Genomic DNA, 19,182 nt, shown 5'->3' with positions numbered 1-19,182 from the left:
ACTGAGAAGGAGCTTAGCAGGAGAAAAAGTGAGTTTCCCAGCCCCGTCCTAGGAGAGAGTCTAGAAGGCTTGTTCTTCCTCAGAAACATGAACAGTAGAGATGATTTTTCTGTCTCATTATTCCAAAGAATTCTCAGGCAGTGACCATGAATAGCTTATAATTCTCCTTCTTTAAAAACAAACACACACCCCTGGGAATAATTGCGCCCACAGGAAGTAGGCTGGCCCGAGTGCACACAGCCAAGAAGAATAAGAACCCTCCATGTTTACTTCAGAGCAAGGTTTTTAGCAGGGAAAATGTTCCTAGGTTGTGTCTACTCTCTCCAGTGCCCTCTTCCCTCCTCCCTCCCCACAGATCCCCCACTTCCGTCACATATTGGCAGGAACTTGCTGTTCCTTGGCCAGCCGGGAGGCCTGCCAGAGCCCTTCCATTTTCCGGAGGGCTTCTCTTCTATTTCTAAACAGAGTTGTTTAAAACCGGATGCTACACAGAGCCAATCTCCTCACTCTTCAAACCCCCTCCCTGACCCCTGACCCTGTGAAGTAGGCCCCTCCTCCCTTTATTGTTCTTGATTCTGGGCCTGTCCCTGTAACCAAAGCCAATGAGTTGGGGGCAGGGGCCGGCACAGGCTGCAGGCCAAGGGGGAAAGCTGCCAGGGGAAACTTCACAGGGTAAAGAGGCTCCGAGAAGAGCCACGTTGTCCCTTAGCCCCTCCCATTTCCCTCTCCCCCTGCCCTGCTGTCCTGGAGGGCACAAGAATGAGACCAGCCCATGGAGGAAGTCCCTCACTTGAGCAGGGCCAGACTTAGGCCATCACAGAACACAGGGAGAGATTTCTAGTTGGCAAAACAACCAAAGGAATGTCTATGCCCTTCATTCATTTAGTTGTAATAGATGGCTTTTTTAACAGGTGTCCATTCATTCATACTTTTACTCTTTCATTTTCTATTCAACAGGGTGAGGTAGGAGGTGGCACCCAACTCCAGAGGCATGGCTTGGACACTTGGACACGGGACCAGATTGAGGACTAGCTAAAACAGGGCCCCAGAGAAAGCCGCTTTCAATCAGACACGCCCACCAGTGTGCTGTGTCAATTCACCGTTGCCATGGCAACATGTGGGCGTTACCACCCTTTTCCATGGCAATGACCCAATGACCCAAAAGTTACTACCCCTTCCCTAGAAATTGCTGCATAAACTGTTCCTTTATCTGCATGCAATTATAGTGTGTGTAAATATGACTGCAGAATGGCCCTGACCTGCTGCTCTCTCCCTACACAGTAGCACTGCTCTACAGGAGCAGTCATGGAACTGTAACACCTCTTGAACCCGGGAGGCGGAGGTTGCAGTGAGCCGAGATTGCACCACTGCACTCCAGCCTGGGCAACAGAGCGAGACTCCATCTCAAACTAATAATAATAAAATAATGATAATAATAATAATAAAGCTGTTTTCTTCTACCTCCAGCTTGCCCTTGAATTCTTTCCTGTGCAAAGCCAAGAACCCAGTGGGCTAAGCTCCACTTTGGAGCTTGCCTGCCCTGCATCAAAAGCATCCACTGTACATGCTATTGTTCATCACAGCCATTGGGTTAGGATAGTAGATAAAACAGGTCAAAATACCTGCCCTCCTGGGTTTTATACCGATGGATGTTAGAAATTTCATACAAGGGAAGAAGGAATAGGAAGTCCTTGGAAATATGATAATAAAGAGAGTAATCAATGACAATAGCCGTTGACCCTATTGCAATCTTAAAGGGATATGCAGGGTCACCAGGCCCGAAGCCAGATCTGGCAATCAGGAAGACCAGAAACCAGCCAAGAGTCTAATGGTACAGGAGTGGCAAATCAGAAACATGGCTTTGGATTTCCTGCTGCAACACATGTGTAGAGGGGAAGCAGGTGGGCTTTGCTCAGGTTTGGGAGGCAGGGCATTCTGGAGGTTTCCCTCAGGCTGGCCTCCATGCCTGCTGCCACTGTCTTAGCTGCACCATCATAACCACACATCATCCACAGCAACGGGAGAGGACCCAAAAACAAACAACCATGGTCTTCCTCAAGAGCTGTGGTGATGTTCAAGTTGTTGCAAAAAAATTCCATTTTCCTCAGTGAACTAGTCCTCATGTGTGGGGGAGGCTTTGTCACTGGTCCTGATTATTGCTTCTTGGGCAATACCTCCAACATTTTGCTTTCAGTTTCTCTGCTTCCAGTGTATCTGTCCCATGCTAGCGATCTATAATTCATTCAAACATACACTGGGTAGCAACCATGTGTCAGGCCCTGCATAGGGTGCTGAAAATGCCCTTCTGGAGGAGAGAGACACGAGTGGTGCCTTGAGGGCTGTCATGGGAGAGGCAGGCATGCCATGAACAGCACACACCTGGGCTGAGCTCTCGTGGAGGGATAGTGAGCCAGGAGCTCTGCGGGCAGCCGGGAAGGAGGGCACTCCTGACTCAGCCTTGGGTCCTTGAGAATTCGCTTGGTGTTTTTTGGTTGGTTGCACTGTGCTAGGCACTGCCATTTCAAGAAGGCTTAGCTTAGCTCAGAAGGGACAGTGAATGTTCATTTGAGATGAATGAATAGAACTTTCCAAGGCAGGCAACTATGGAGAGGAAGCGGGGGAGGTGTACAGTCAGTGAGCAGCCTCTGTAGAGCTGAGAGCTGGGAAAGGGCAGGGTTCATGCGAGGGCCAGGGAGTGGTGCCCATGATGGGAGCCTGAGGGTGGGGGTAGGGAGGTGGCTGATTGGAGGGAAGTTTGGTGCTGGAGGGTGGAGAGGACAGAGCGCATGGAGGCCATGCCAAGGAAAGTTTGGACTTTATCCTATAGTAAGCAAGAAGGAACTACGGAAGGCTTTTAAGGCTGGGCATGATATGATCAGATCTGGGAGCTACAGACACACATATACACATATAGATAGCTATAAAAGAAATTCAAACATCTAAATAGTCTCTCTACATATACTTTAAGTACACATATATGTGTATATTTCACCCATACAAATCTAGATCAGTTATTGTGCTTTTCTTCCACTATCACTTACCCCCTGTACAGTCAGGGGAGTCAGAGGCCTATACATTGCCCAGGAGAATTATGATTCTCTTAGCAGAAATATAAAGAGAACACAGGCAACAAAAACAAAAACAAAAATAGACAAATGGGACTTAATTAAACTAAAAGGCTTCTGCACAGCAAAAGAAATAATTAACATACTGAAGAGACAATCTGTAGATGAGAGAAAATATTTGCAAGCTATTCATCTGACAGGGAACTAATATCTAGAATATGCAAGGAACTAAAACAACTCAAGAGGAAAATGAAAAAACAATCCCATTAAAAAGTAGGCAAAGAACATGAATAGACATTTCTCAAAAGGAGACATACGAATGACCAACAGGTATATGAAAAAATGCTCACTATCACTAATCATCAGAAAAATGCAAATCAAAACCACGATGAGGTATCATCTTACCATAGTCAGAATGGCTATCATTAAAAAGGCAATCAAAGATCTTGGCAAGGATGCAGAGAAAAGAGAACTCTTATACACTGTGGTGGCAATGTAAACCAGTACAGCCACTATAAGAAACAGTATGGAGACTTCTCAAAAAACTAAAAATAGAACTACCATTCAACCCGGCAATCCCATTACTGGGTATCTACCCAAAGGAAAAGAAACCAATATATCAAAGGAATACCTGCACTCCCATGTTTACTGCAGCACTATTCACAATAGCAATGATATGGAATCAACCTAAGTGTCCATCAACAGATGAATGGATAAAGAAAATGCATCATATATACACAATGAAATACTATTTAGCCATGAAGAAAAGTGGGTTAAAGGGTACAAATATGTAATAAGACAGAAGGAATAAATTAAATGCATGATAACAGAGTAGGGTGACTATAGTTGACAAAAATGTATTGTACTCAGATGATGGACACAATAAATTCTCTGACTTGATCACTACACATTAAATACATGTAACAAAGTTTCACACATGCCCCATAAATTTGTATAATTAAAAAAATAAAAACAGTAGTTAATATTCAGTTGGGTTTACCTCTTACTTCCAAATGATGCTCTTGAGAACCAACAGGCAAAGGTCTAGGGAAATAAAGAGGACTCAGAAGAGAACAGCAGGAGAGGGATGGGCAGGTGACTTTCACCTTCTCCCTGCCACAGGGGTCACTCCTTCTCCTCCACCGTGGGGGTGGGGATGGTGCAGATGGAGGCTGGAGATGGAGGCCTGGCCATAGGGAGGAGGGGTCTGCGTGAGAGGCTGCCAGCTCTCTGGGTGTTGAGTACCAGGGAACTGTGCAAAAATGATGCCCACATATGCAGCCCATTTCTCATCTTTCCCACAGCAGATCTGATGTCTGAGCAGATGCTGTTCGCATCTCTATGGGATAAATCTGCCCATCAATAGCTGGCTGAGCACTACTGGTAGTCACATTGCTGAGGGAGGCCCACTGGGTCCTGAGACTGCTAAGTCCCATCCAAACTGCCTGTGTCAATAGTCCAGGAAAACCCTTGTCCTCCTCCCCAAAAAACAAGCAGAAGTCCCTGACATCCCACAGGAGGGGGAAAAGGAACGGTGGGGAAGAGGAAGCCATAAACATACTGCATATCATTATATTTTTTGAGGTGACTTTAAAAATCTACCTGATATGGTCTGGCTGTATCCCCACTCAAATCTCACCTTGAGTTGTAATAATCTCCACATGTCAAGGGTGGGGCCAGGTGGAGACAATTGAATCATGGGGGCTGTTTCCCCCATACTCTTCTCGTGGTAGTGAATATGTCTCATGAGATCTGGTGGTTTTATAAATGAGAGTTCCCCTGCACAAGCTCTCTTGCCTGCTGCCATGTAAGACGTGCCTTTGCTCCTCATTTGCCTTCCACCATGATTGTGAGGCTTCCTCAGCCATGTGGAACTGTGAGTCAATTAAACCTCTTTCCTTTATAAATTACCCAGTCTCCGGTATGTCTTTATTAGCAGCATGAGAACAGACTAATACACTACCCAATGTAAGATTTTTTTTTTTATTTGAAGAGAAACCAAGTTTAAGGAGAAAATTAAGAAGGGGTAGTAGAAAGATTAATATAGAAGGAAAGTTAGTATCCAGTGATTTACACTGATCTTATATAATTACCAAAAATAGAATATGAATTAGGCTCTGAGCTTCTTATGAAACAAAGCAAAAATGAGAATGTAAAAGTTACAAAACTGACAATGAACAAAAGACAAAAGAAAGCCAATTCCTCAGTGAGAGCTTTCTTTTTCCTTGTTCTGGGGCTTGAGTGAATTTTTCCTCCAAATTCTCACACAAGGGAAGTCTCATAGATTCTCAGCAATCTATACAATGCTAAGTTCTCCACAGCTATTCCATAGGGTTCCTAGAGGTGATATTCCAAACCTCAACTTAGGACTAAGAGGTGGCAAAGGGAGAGAGGCCAAATACATCAACCCAGTAGTCGACTCACCTGATTTGGACTGGGAAATAAGATCTACGCTATCTAAGGGTAAACTGCATGTCCGTCAGGCAATCCTCCATAACTGTTTGCTAAAAGTTGGGTCACACATGGTTGGAAGACACATTATTTGGAAAGAATTCAGCTAGAGTAGAGTAACTTTCTATTACTGATTAAAGGCAGATCAGTAATCTTCAAAATCAATCTTATACACATCCAAAGAAATACTAGATAGTCATTAACAATTATTTTCTATATCATAATTTTTATGACCTGATAATTGTCTGTAATATTACAGCTTTAAAAATCAGTAACAAAATAGGATCTACAGCATTAAACAGGGAAAAAAGAAGGATTTAAACATGGAGAATGTGTATATATATATATATATATACACACGTATATATACACACACACATATATATACACATATATATACACACACACACACACAGAGAGAGAGAGAGAGAGAGAGAAAGATAAAGAATAGAAAGAATGACAGAATATCAACTGTTAACTGTCTATTTCTAGATGGTATAATTGACTGCTTTGTGCTTATGCTAGTTTTGGGTTCTTCTCACTCCTGAAAGGAGAATTTGGGTGCAACTGCTTGGGAGATAATTGCAGGAGGCACTAGAAGTGGGGTGAAGAAGTAGAAGAAAGAAAAGAAGGTCAATATGGGATGTGCTGACGAATGGGTTACCACTGTTGGCAATTGGAGCTAAATCCCTCAAGGGAAACTCTGAGACACTCTATGAAACACATCTCAGAACAGTCCCATCAAGGGTCAAGATAGCTGGTCAAGATATTTATCCAGCCACTCTCATCCTCCATTGTTAAGGATCACTTCTGGAAATGTTAACTCCCCAGCACTCCCGGCACTTTCAACCACCCTATGTGCAAGCTAAGAAAGCTCCTATAGCCAGAGAATGTCCTCAAGAAGGGGACAAAGGTGCTTGAGAAAGGAAGCCATCCATATATAACAGAACTACCCACATATAACAGAACCATCCACAACTGCAGATGACTTTCAGGTGGGTTAAGGAATGTGGGCAGGTCACCAACAGTGTAGTTTTCATATTTTTTACATATATTTCTTTTGGTATCAGAAAAACAGTGTTTATAAAAATTGACTTTTCAGAAGCTACATGTGCTGAGAGGCACCGGTTATGAGAATTAAGGACTTGACCATGACTCCCATATGAACAAAAGGATTCTGTCACTGTCCAAAGGTGGACTGAGGCAGCCCTATAGAAGGAACAAACTTAGACAATATTTCTGGGTCCAATCCAGAAAATAAACATATGAGAAGTCAAGGTCTCAAATCTTCACTCCATAGAATATTGATCACATTGATGTTGGCCTGAAATTCGTTCAGACTGGGAATTCAGTCTGAAATCTCAATCATGCATTCACAAAGTGTTTAAATTTGAGCATCACAGTTTCCAAGGAAAGATGGCTTTCACTTTAAAATTATAATTGCAAACTTCAAATGGATGCCCAACACTGCCTGGTAGCATGACTATGTCTATTCTAAGTACGCTCACTTTCCTCATTGTGGTGGCTGTGAGAATGTATCTTGCAGTGTATGTGTAATTAACCAAAGTCCCCAGCCACTATACTGTGAAAGCCATCACTGTGTTGACTCTGAGGCCACTTTCCCACAGGCTGCTTGCAGCCAATGGCTGAGCTCAACAGGGATAACAAGTCAAGCTCATTCAGGGGAAACAGGGCACTCCTCTGACAGTGAACTTTGGCTCTGCATTAATCCTGCCAAACCTTCCCCAGATTTCATGGCAATCTAGGATGCTTCCATCCAACCTTCCTTTCTTTCCTCCTTCACTCAGGGTCAGACTTGCATCACTGTTAGACAGCTGTACCAGCCTCTTCTGACTCCCTCCTCACTTGTTCACACAGGGAGTTGCACTAATAAAATCTTTGCATGCTTATTCCCATCTTGACATTTGCTTCTTAAAGGACCTGGACCAACATGCCACTTTATGAACTGGCTCTTTCCTGCCTTCTTCTCTTTTCTCAACAACTCCCTTCTCTCTCCCCCTCTCAGCTGATGACATGGCCTCCTGTTTCCTTGAGAAAATGGAAGGCATCAGATGAAGCCTAAGCCCACCAGCATCTCCTTCCTTCGTGCTAATATAGCAGAGAAGGTGTCCCCTCTCCAGGCAAAGCCCAGTCTTTCCAAGGGATCCTTTCCAAGGATCTCACCCCTTTCCCCCAAAGGAGATCTTCACTCCTTCAGGTCTCTCCTCCCTCTCCTGCAACACAATCTATTCCTTACTCTCTGTCGTCCTGGCTCCTCAACCTCTCCAGCTGTTTCCTCACTCCTCTGCTCCTCTCCAAAATCAAATGTCTAGTAAGAGATCCTTACACATTTTGTCTCCACTTAGTTACTTCTCATTCATTCCTAATTCACTTCATTTTAGCCCCAGCAACCACCACCCTGGTGCTCTTGTCAAGAATAGCATGGCCTCCACCTTGGCGAGTCCATGGCATATTCTCCTATCCTCATCCCACTCAACTGTTCAGCAGCATTTGGCACAGCTGACCATTTCCCTGTTCTTTAAGCCTGCTTCTCTTTTGACTGACACCATAGACTCCTGGTTTTCTCCTACCCCACTGGTCACACCTTCTCAATCTCATTGCCTGACTTTTCCTCCTCTGCCAGAGATTCAACATGGGTTTCTCCAAGATGCTCAGCTCTTTTCTCTGTCCCTTCTCCTCAGTAAGCTCATTCACTCACTTGGCTTCCAATACCATGACATGGCACAGCTGTCAACTTTCTATCTCCAGCCCTTATATTTCCCCTGATGTTCAGCCTTGTTTCCACCATCTGCCTACTCCATATCTCCACTCACATGCCTAATGGGCATCCCCAGTTTAACAGGTCAAGAGCTTTTGATTTCTCTTCCCAAATATGCTCCTCCCCAGCCTCCTCTTTTCAGTAACTGATACTACCATCCACCCAGTAGCATAAGCCAGAGATATCTGGGGGTCATCCTTGATTTCATCTTCTTCCCTACCCTTCATGTTTAATTCATCTGTCACTTCTTCCTCAGAAGTATATTTCAGGTCCACCTATATCTCTTCATCTCTGTGCATCTCTCTGCAACCTAATATTCTCTTCTTATAGGGAGACCAGTCATATTGCATTAGAGCCAACCCTGATATCCTCACTTACCTTTTTAAAGGCCCTATATCTCCAAATACAGTCACATTCTGAGGTACTGGGGGTTACAACTTCAACATATAAATTTTAAGACCCATTACACTTGAACCACTACAAGTGTAAAGGGGATGTGAAAGCCTTATAACTGATCTCCCCACTTCCATCCCATACATCCCCTCTCCATACAGAATCAAGAGCAAATTTTTAAAAACACAAATCCTATCTTGCCACTCTTCTGTCTAGAACCCTTTAGTGCCTTCCTATTGCACTTAGAATAAAACCCGAAGTCTTGCCCTATAGCATCTTGCTTCATTCTACCTTGTCAATGTCATCTCACATCCCTCTCCCCATCAGTCGCCACGCTGTTATCACATTCAACTTCTTTCAGCACCTGGAAAAACCCAAGCCTTTTTACTGCTCAGAGGCTTTGAACACACGACTGTTTGCCTGAAATTTCCCTCCTGCTGCACATAGCATCGCTGTTCCTTTCTCAATCTTCATGTCTCAGGTTAAGTATCCCCCCACCCCTGCCATTCTTTATGATAACAGCCTATACATACCCTACATAGCACTCATTGCATATACACAGTCATTCATCTCTTTGTCTGGTCATCTGTTTTCTATTTCTCCTTCTAGAATGTAGGCTTCATGAAGACAGGGACTTTGTCATCTTTTCACAGCAATATCACTAGCACCCAGAAGAGTGCCTGGAATACTATAGGTGCTCTGTAAATACTAGCTGAATGAAGGAATGGTCATGCCAGAATAAATTATGTGAAAAATGTACCCATAAGGAACTGAGAGTCAACATGTTGCATAGTATTGTTGGATACATGTTAATTAAATTCCAAAGACTTCTGCCAAAATGACTATTGTGTTTTTAGAATAGTTGTTCTTGGACCTTTCTTTCTGGTAATAGTTGAGGAGCAGCAGGATCAGTTTCCTGTTGAAATCACTTCTAGTTCTTCACCTAATCTCATCAGTGGAACAGAGCACACCTCTGTAATTGTCTAGGGCAGGATCAACTGGCCACCATTAGAGTGCCACATTGGAGTGTCACAGACTTTGGCATCAACATATCCGGGTTGGCATCCTACTTCTGCCATCTATAAGCTGTGTAACTTGGCAAAGTCTAAACTCCCTAAGTTTCTCTGTCCTCACAGGTAGATTGGAGACAAGAGTATCTACCTCTCAGGAATGTTTTTAAATTAAATGATATATATAAAGTGCCTACCAGAGCTCCTGACATACAATGAACATTAATAAGTGATGACCATTGTCACGAATCCAGGAAGCAATGATGCAAGACTTTAGGGCACAGTCACGGAGGCAAAGAAGAAGAGATAGTTTAATACATGATTATGAGATTGCACAGACAGAATTTATAATTATTTTGATTGGGTGTGAGAGATGAGGCAACATTAATTGAAGAGGACTTGAAATTTCTAGCTGGGTGGTTAGATGTGCAGTCATGCCAACAACAAACACTTCCATGCAAAAGCAGCTGTGTAGAATAATTCAATCATTTTGAGTTCAGATCACATATTACATGATTTTTAGCTCTAGCTGGCCTTAAAATGGGGTTCATCTGTATTTAAGAACTCCTTGTGAGACCTTCTCAGTTTCTGGTCAGAGGAGGGAAGATACCTCAGACTCCAAAGAAAGGCTGGAGGGTTTATCTTTTTGTGGATTAGTTTCCTTCATCACCTGCCTTTCCCTTCTAAATATGACTGAATCTTTTCATTTCTCTTGCACTGAAGGGAAAAGCAGCCTCTGGGGCTGCAGCCTGACTCTGGCAGTTTTTCTGAAGTTACAGTTTTAGGCTCCAGCACTTTCGAGGTCTCACTGTGCATCCGTAGGGGTCCGCTGGTGGCCAAGACTCTCAGACATGTGCAGACTAAAGCCAGGCGCTGAGAAAAACACAGAAAAGGCTGTCCCTGAGAGCTGGAAACCTATATCCCCTAAAAACAGGCTAGCAACCATGATGCACTGTCTTAAGTTTAGGGTGGGCGGGCACTAGTTTATGTTTGATTGGTTACCAGAAGAAAAGGTGGAAGGGAGAGAAATCATCAGCAAAGCTTTCACAGAATAGAGATCCAATCAGCACCACCTTAGCGGCAGGGAGTGGGGTAGGAGGATGTAAATCACAATTGTTGCATCAAAAGTCAACCCTTCTTTTACCCTCCAGCCCCATCCTCAGTCGTGACTTTTTAAATTGCAGCAAGGAGAGTTTATTGTAAATAAGTATTGGATGAATTAAATTACAGAAAGAAAAAAAAAAACTGAGCATGCCTAATTATATACTCCAGAGACATGAATGCATATATTCATTTAGAGACATGTACAAGACTACTTAAAATAGCATTATTCTTAATAACTAAACACTAAAAATACCCCAAATATCTATCAGTAGTAGAATAGATAAACTGTGGTTTAGTCACGTGCAGAGGAATATTGCACAACAATGAAAAGGAAGAAGTCACACAGTAGAATGTGGCAGACACATCCTACAGTGACCGCCGACAAAACACACCCTTATAGCATCCAGTCCCTTTGATTACAGCCAGAGCCTGTGACTTTTTTATAACAAATAGAATATGGCAAAGGTGATGGGATGTCACTTCCTTGATTAAGTGATGTTACATGTCACAAGTGATGGGAGTGTGATTATGCTACTTTATATAAAGCTCTATAAACTAGGGAGAAAGAATCTCCCTTACTGCCATGCAGTAAGCTGTCATGTTGAGAGAGAGCCTGTGAGAGAGCCATGTGGCCAGGAACTACAGCTGTCCTTTAAGAGTTGAGGGTGGCCTTTGGCCTAGTCAGCAAGAAACCGGGACCCAAGTCATACAACCACAAGGAGGTGAATTCTGCCGACAACCTGAACAAGCTTGGAAGCAGATTCTTCCCCAAGCAAGTCAACAGAACACAGCCCAGCCACCACCTTGATTGCTGCCTTAAAAGATCATGAGCAGAGGATTTAGCTAAACTGTGCACTGACTCTTGACCCACAGAAAATGTGAGATAAGGAATGTGTGTTGGAGCCGGGTGCAGTGGCTCATGCCTGTAATCCCAGCACTTTGGGAGGCCGAGGCAGGGGGATTGCTGAGTCCAGGAGACCAGCCTGAGAAACATGGTGAAACCCTGTATATACAAAAAATACAAAAATTAGCCAGGCATGGTGGCATGTTACTGTAGTCCCAGCTACTAAGGAGCCTGAGGTGGGAGGATTGCTTGAGCCCAGGAGGTCGAGGCTGCGGTGAACCATGTTCGCGCTACTGCACTCCAGCTTGGGCGAGTGGTAAGCCACTACCTATGTGGTCTTTGTAACATCAGGAAAGGAAATGAATACAGAGGACATGTTGCATGATTCTGTTGCAATTGCAAAACTGAGGATCGTATTTTATTTTTTATTTTTTTTCCATCTACTTCCCTAAGGGGGGAAGGATTTACTTCTCTTAATGCATACATATGTTCTTCTTGCTTCCCGTCTCCCATCCTCTTATTATGATTATATTTGAAAGTTGGCTAAATCAGTCCTCAGGGTTGGTGTTATTATGACTCCATAACGTGGGAAGTAACCTGGCTGTATTGTTCCTGGGGAGCCAAGTGTTGTGCCGTTATTAGGTGTCTATGTGGGTTTCCTAGGTCTGCTGTAACAAATTACCACAACTCTGGTGACTTAAAACAACACAAATGTGTTCTCTCACAGTTCTGACGGCCAGAAGTCTGAAGTCAAGGTGTTGGCAGGGCCACACTCCCTTCTCCAGCTTCTGGTGGTCACCAAAACTGTTTTTTTTTTTTTTTTTAAGTAGGCTCATGGTATTTGCTAATTTAACCATCATGAACTAGTCCTTCATGACTCAGAATGCTTATGACAGGGATGTCCTTTTGAAGGAGGCTGACTTGTAAATATTTCCCTCTGGAAGCTTGGTGCTCCAGAATGTCACTTAGCTGGTAAGTGAACCTGGCCAACTGCAGCTGCTGTATCAATAAGGGGGCTTTATTGTTTTCCACTGACCTTGAGTCTGCATGTTCTTGAGTATTCACATGTTTGGGGATTCTGAATGGTCTCCAGTTATCTCCTGGTCTCTTGAAGTCAGTCACCCATTCAGGACCCTTCACTCCCCAATCTCCTGCTCCCAAGCCCCAGCAGGGTTCCCTCTTGTGTCTTTGCTAGAGCTTCCTGCTGCCTCTGCTCCTAATACAACCTAGTCAGGCATACTCCCTGCGGGACCCTCTGCTGACAGTCCAGCTTTGCCTTGTGCTCTCTTTAAGCAGGTACCAAGGAAGTGTTGCCACTTCTCAGCCTCTTTTTATGACATTTGTTTTAGGATTTCCCTTCCCCTTCCTCTGAAGGGTTAAAACCTCACCCTTTCATAGGGGGCCATGGAGGTTGGGGATGGTGAGACTAACTAATGAGATTTCAGCTCAGTTACCTGGACAGGTGTGAACCTTCCTGAATTCTAAATAAGGGATGAGAGGAGAAGGAAGAAATACAAGTTAACCCACACCCTAGGCCGCTGCCATGGTCACAGTACTTCACCCTAGAGGTGTCTGCCCAAGTGTCTCAAACCATACAGCAGCCTTAGGGAAAGGATCTCAGCCCTGTGATCCCCATAGTCAACCTCAGTCACTGTCCCAGCGTCAGAAACAGGCAGGTTACTGTGAAGCCAATGAAGCTTAAGATCCTGGGTCCTCCTTGCACTGGCTCCTCTATGGCCCTGGAAGGGCCTTAGCAATGGGTTCACATGACAATATAGATCTATTAATAGTATATATAATGTCTTAGTCTGCTTGGGCTGCCATAAAAAAGTACTATAGACTGAGTGGGTCAAACAACAGACTTATTTCTCACAGTTCTGGAGGCTGAGAAGTCCAAGATGAAAGGTCGGGCAGATTCAGTTTCTGGTAAGGCCTCTTTTCCTGGCTTGCAGATGGCCACCTTATCACTGTGTCCTCACATAGTGGAGAGAGAGCGTCTCTCATCCTTTTCTGATAAAGCTACTAACCCCACTGTGAGAGCACCACACTCTTGACCTCATCTAACACTGATTACCTCCCAAAGGTCCCATCTCCAAATACCACCAAACTGGGGGGCTAGGGTGGGGGGACACAATTCAATCCATAGCATTATATATATATATAACACACAATATTCATTCCTCCTGCAATACAAATTATATGAAAATTGACATATAAAATATACATATAGAAAAAATATATTCATGTTGCAGCAATAGGTTAAAGACCACCCCTTCTTTCCACTTTCCTTCCCCTTCCGTCATGCTTCCCCTCAGGTCAGGCAGTCCTGGAGTAATCGTGGGCATCTCAGGGATCTGGTTAAGGGGAAGTGGAGTCAGGGATACATCTGGTGTCGGGTTAGGGGGGTGTTTGCATCACTTCCATGTACAGGTCGGTAATGGCTAGCCATCCTGCTATAGAAATGGCTCTGACAACCCACTCTGCCAACTCACCAGTGTCCTGACATGGAGGCACACTGGTGTCGTGTATGAATGTGGCCTGCGGCAGCCAACACTAGAACTATGCAGGTAAAGGAGAAAAAACAAGGATTAAAATGGACAAAGCTGAAAGCTAGTATATGGAAAAATTCTTCCAACTCTTACAACTCAGATACAAAAGAAGCTTGATTAAGGTTTTCCTAGATTTGATGACAATCCGTAAAATGTACAGGATATTACCAATAATGAGTTCTGAAGCTGAAAGAACTCTTAATAACTATCAATAGCTTAGAAAAACAAATATCAGACACATTAGAGCAAAGACTGAGTTATCATTCTATTCTCTCCAAAGAAAATGATAATTACAAAGTTGTTGTCACATGAAGAGAAAAAGTGTATGCTGCCCAAAACTACAGGGAAAAAGTATTATGAAGGTGTTTTGGGCAACAAATTCATTAGAATACTGTTATTTTTCTGGATTCTGTATTTATGACACTTTTCATCAAGTATGTAGTTTATTGTTATTTCTTGTATTATTCTAAACAAACATCCAGTTTTATATTTAAATTTTTGGGGGTGGGGGAGACAGAGTCTTGCTCTGTCGCCCAGGCTGGAGTGTAGTGGTGCGATCTCAGCTCACTGCAACCTCCGCCTCCCAGGTTCAAGCGATTCTCATGCCTCAGCCTCCCAAGCAGCTGGGACTACAGGTGCATGCCAGGAAACCCAGCTAATTTTTGTATTTTTAGTAGAGAAGAGGTTTCACCATGTTGTCCAGGCTGGTCTCGAACTCCGGGCCTCAAGTGATCTGCCTACCTCAACCTCCCAAAGTGCTGGCATTACAGACATAAGTCACTGTGCCCGGCCTTACATTTAATTTTTGATAGTAGTTTTGCATCATTTTTATTAAAGAGGGCCCCGCAAATTACATGAGCTTCAGGCCCCACAAAATCAAGAGCCACCTTGATGGTGAGGCCACTCGCCTGACACTCTTCCTTGTGCATTTCTCTGTGTCCCCTCGCCCGTACTCCCAGCATCTGCACAGGGATCACCACAGGGTCCCTGCGTGGCTCCAGGTATTTGTGTCAGAGATAGTCTTCCAACCAGGGTGTGAGTGCAGGATGGAATGTTTGCACTTATTTTGTTCACCCTGCCCCAATTTTACAGATGAGGAAACTAAGAGCCAGAGAGGCAAAGTGACTTGTACAAAGTCACGCAGGAAGCCTGTGGCACACAGGACCCTAACTCTTAGTCCAGGGATCTCTACACTGTTGCTTGCAGTCTGTCATTAGTTACACCAGTGGTTTTCAAGCTTCATTATTAATAATCAAGCTTACTGAAAACAGATTCCTCCAGTGTGCAGGTCCTCAGGTCCTCAGGCACAATTCAGTGTGGGATTCCCTGAGACATGGGTGCCTTGGATCTCTAGGGGCTCAAACCAATGACCCCTCAGATGCACCAAAATCACTTGGATGCTTGAAATGCAGATCTCTGGGCCCCACCCCTAGACACTGTGATCCATTAGAACTGGGTCGAAGTCTGAGTTTTTAAAAACCTCTCCCAGTGAAGCGAAGGCAAGAAGTGGATGAACTTAGCCCACTTATCCTAACCTTCTCATTCCTTAGATCCCAAATATTCTCCCTCCTCTTCGTTCCACCCCCCCCAACCCCCATTACAACGCAGGAGAGAGTGGTATACACCAGCTCTCTTCCTAGCTTCCTACTGTGCCACCTACTTTCAAATGTACATTGCACTGCAGGTTTTTTCCCTAAGACATTGTGCTTGCAAGCTATTTACAAGGATAACTACCCAGTGAATTCCAAGGACTGTGTAGAGCCTAAACAACAAATAGACCACAGATCCCATGCCAGGATTATTGGGAAATAATTCCCGGTAGATTTCATAAATGCTTACTGGTTCTCTACATGAAATGTAAAATCTGGACCTGTCACATCCAGTTTCATTAATGACCCTGGGGATAACCATAGGGTGAACTAGAGAATAGCTGCTGTGATTAATTTTGACTCAGGGCTTTAACACCATCTTGATGCTAACTAGTAGTGACCTGATCTGTCGGCTCCAGATGTCTGGAGCCTTGTGAGATCTGGCAACCAGAAGAGGACACACACTCTAAATTTCCTAACAAAGTAGATGCCATTTGAGGCCTTAACAATCATGGACCCTGAACTTCACTACCCACATTAGCTTAAGTTAGAAGAGGATGGCTTCTGCCTACCCCCAGGTACAGTGAGACAATGTATATGAAACTCTTCGCAAATTCCTAGGAGATATATAAATGCAGTGTTTCTACTCACTGTTTTCATGAGGCCCAGATCCATAAGTCCTCAAAAGGTGTTCTTGAGCCCAGAGTAATCAGCTGGCACTCCCCTAAAGCACATAAACAAGGACATGACTAATAATTGGCCAAAAAGAATCCCTCGTGGCACTACAGTTACAGTTCTAGAAGAGCTACAAGGATGATTGTTAATGGTAATGCTTCTTGTTATTAATACTCAAACTTGCCAAAAACAGTTTCCTGCGGGGTGCAGTTCCTCAGGCACAACTCCACATGGGGTTCCCTAAGGCAGGGTGCTAGAGGCCTCTGAAAGAGCCTCCCAAGGGCTTGCCCCCTGGGCCCAAGGCAACCAGGATTCTTTTGATACAAAAGATTTGCCATCCTAAAAGCATGGGTATTTTCTATTCTCTGACCTTTCTGCTTCCTCTATGTTCAATGTCTCAAAATTGAATTCAAAAGAGGAGCTAAAGGCTACTCATTTCTCTAAATAGATTTGTATTTAGTGCTCCAAGAAAAAATTTTATTCCTACCTCCCATTAGCACAGTGTCCCTAATTCTAGAGGTAATAGCTAAATAGCAGCTTGTCCCTATTGGTGTAGGAAATTCTTTTCTCCATTTTCAGGATAAAAATAAAGATTACTCAGACAGATCTGTGATTCTTCCTTGGCAGAGAGTTTCAGTGCCTGGGAACCAGAATCTATTGGATGAACGTTCATAGGCTTAATTTCAGAATCTCAAATGACAGAAACATTCTCACTGACTGCAAATGAGGACAGAATGTTTGGCTGGTTTTGATATTTTCAACTAACACCTTTAAAACAATAGTGATGACAATCTCTTGATTATCATCATAGCAAAATGTGTTCTCAAAGTTCCTCAATAAATAAAAGTTGAAGTCCTGTCATTGAAAAAAAATTTAATAAATTATCAATACATCTTTGTTGACATGCAAAGAATTATGCAAAGTACCTTGGCACCACAAAAATAAATGGGACACTGTTTCCACTGGGAGGGCCTTACAATCAGACGAGACATGAACGCTGATAAATATAAGTAGAATACGAGAAGTATCACAAAACAGGGACAAACAAAGCTATAGGATTTCAGATGCAAGAGATTACTTCTAGCAGAAGGGAATCCACGAAGATGGCAGTGGGGTGACATTTGAGCTGTGTCCTTCAGCATGTGTGTAGTCTTGCTACTGGATCTGCCATGTGTTTCTCCAATTACCCATCCAATAAAGCTTGCTTGCCAATGGAGCTCATGGTTTTGACTCATGGTAGTTTTCTTTTGCTATGTAACACATTACCACAAACTTGGTAGCTCAAAATACACACATTCATTATCTCATAGTTTCTGGGGGTCAGGAACCTAGACATGGAGTAGCTGGGTTCTCTGCTCGGGGTTTCACACAGTTGAAATCTAGACGTCGGCCAGGTGTATTCTCACCTGGAGTTCTCCAAGTCCATTCAGGTTGTCGACAGAATTTATTTCCTTACAGTTGCAGGATGGTGCTCCTTAATTTCTTGCTGGCTGTTGGCCAGGGGTTGCTTTCAGCAACTTGAAGCTACCCTCATATCTTAGCTGTGGGGCCCTCTTACTACACAGCAGCTCACTCCCTCAAAGCCAGCAGGAGAATCTTCTCTTTGGGGAAGGCCTGAACCCTCCTTTAAAGGACTTGCCTGATTATGTCAAGCCTGCCCAGGGTAATCTCCCTTTTGTGTGACCCAAAGTAACAGGAGAGACATTAATTACATCAGCAAAATTCCCCCACCTGTGCCAGATAATGTAACCTAATCACTCTAGTAAAATTCCATCATACTCACAGGTCCCTGACATCCAAGAGGAGGGTATTACACAGGGTGTCTATACCAGGTAGGAATCTTGGGGCCATCCTGCCTACCACATGATTCAAGCCGAGTGTAAGCTTTGGCACCCATGGGATGACAGTCCTTACTGCGAATCCCATCTCTGTCAATAAATTTAAACCAGCAGGACTATAAGAGGTAGAGAAAGGAACGGTGAATATAGAAAGAGATGTGGCAGACTGAATTTTCAATGTAGTGTGTGTTCACCATACTCCATACATGTATAGTACATTAGTACAAGATAGTGCATTGCACACTACACACACACAGAAACACACACTATACATGCTGTTCCTCCTGTGTGACATTGAACCCTCCTCCCATTGAGTGGTGGGTCTGTGTTACCCCCTCTTAGACTTGGACAGAACTTTGTAACTGCCTTGGCCAATAGAATATAGCAGAAGTGACACTAAATAACTTCTGAGACCAAGTCATAAAAATAATATGCACTTCCATTTTGTCTCTTGAAACACTTACTCTTGGAACCCTGACACCCTGCTGTGAGAACACGTCCAGAACATAGAAAAGCCACACGTAGGTGCTCCAGCTGACAGTCTCCGTTAAGGTCCCAGCCAACAGCCAGCATCAAACACCAGATGTGTGAGTGAACGAACTTCAGATGACTCCAACACCAGCTGTTGAGTCACCTTCGAGCCATCCCAGCCTTTAAGCCACCCCAGTAAGTTCTACTTGGAAGCAGAGATGAGCTATCCCTTTTAGCCCTGACCAAATTGCAGATTCATGAACAAATAAATGATTATCACTTTAAACTACTCAGTTTGGACTTGGACAGAACTTAGTTTGACTGGAACAGATGTGGAATGGCAAGCTGGACACTGGCATCTCTGTATTTCCCCAGAATCAAGGGGAAGCCCTCCTCCCATAACCAGGAAGGTGA

General features: G+C 43.8%; 1 long non-coding RNA gene across 1 annotated transcript in view; it reads right to left on the bottom strand.

Annotated features, from left to right (window-relative positions):
- Positions 1–19,182, bottom strand: part of LOC129462707 (uncharacterized) — a 50,820-nt gene that overhangs the window by 9,784 nt on the left and 21,854 nt on the right. The window contains exon 3 of the long non-coding RNA XR_008650923.2: positions 16,436–16,508. This is a non-coding gene — a long non-coding RNA (uncharacterized lncRNA). The remainder of the gene's footprint in view (positions 1–16,435; positions 16,509–19,182) is intronic.

The sequence above is a fragment of the Symphalangus syndactylus genome, chromosome 14, assembly GCF_028878055.3.
Source record: "Symphalangus syndactylus isolate Jambi chromosome 14, NHGRI_mSymSyn1-v2.1_pri, whole genome shotgun sequence".
Lineage (NCBI taxonomy): Eukaryota > Metazoa > Chordata > Mammalia > Primates > Hylobatidae > Symphalangus > Symphalangus syndactylus.
Note: the sequence above shows the minus strand (reverse complement) of the source record. Positions and strands in the feature narration are given on the sequence as shown.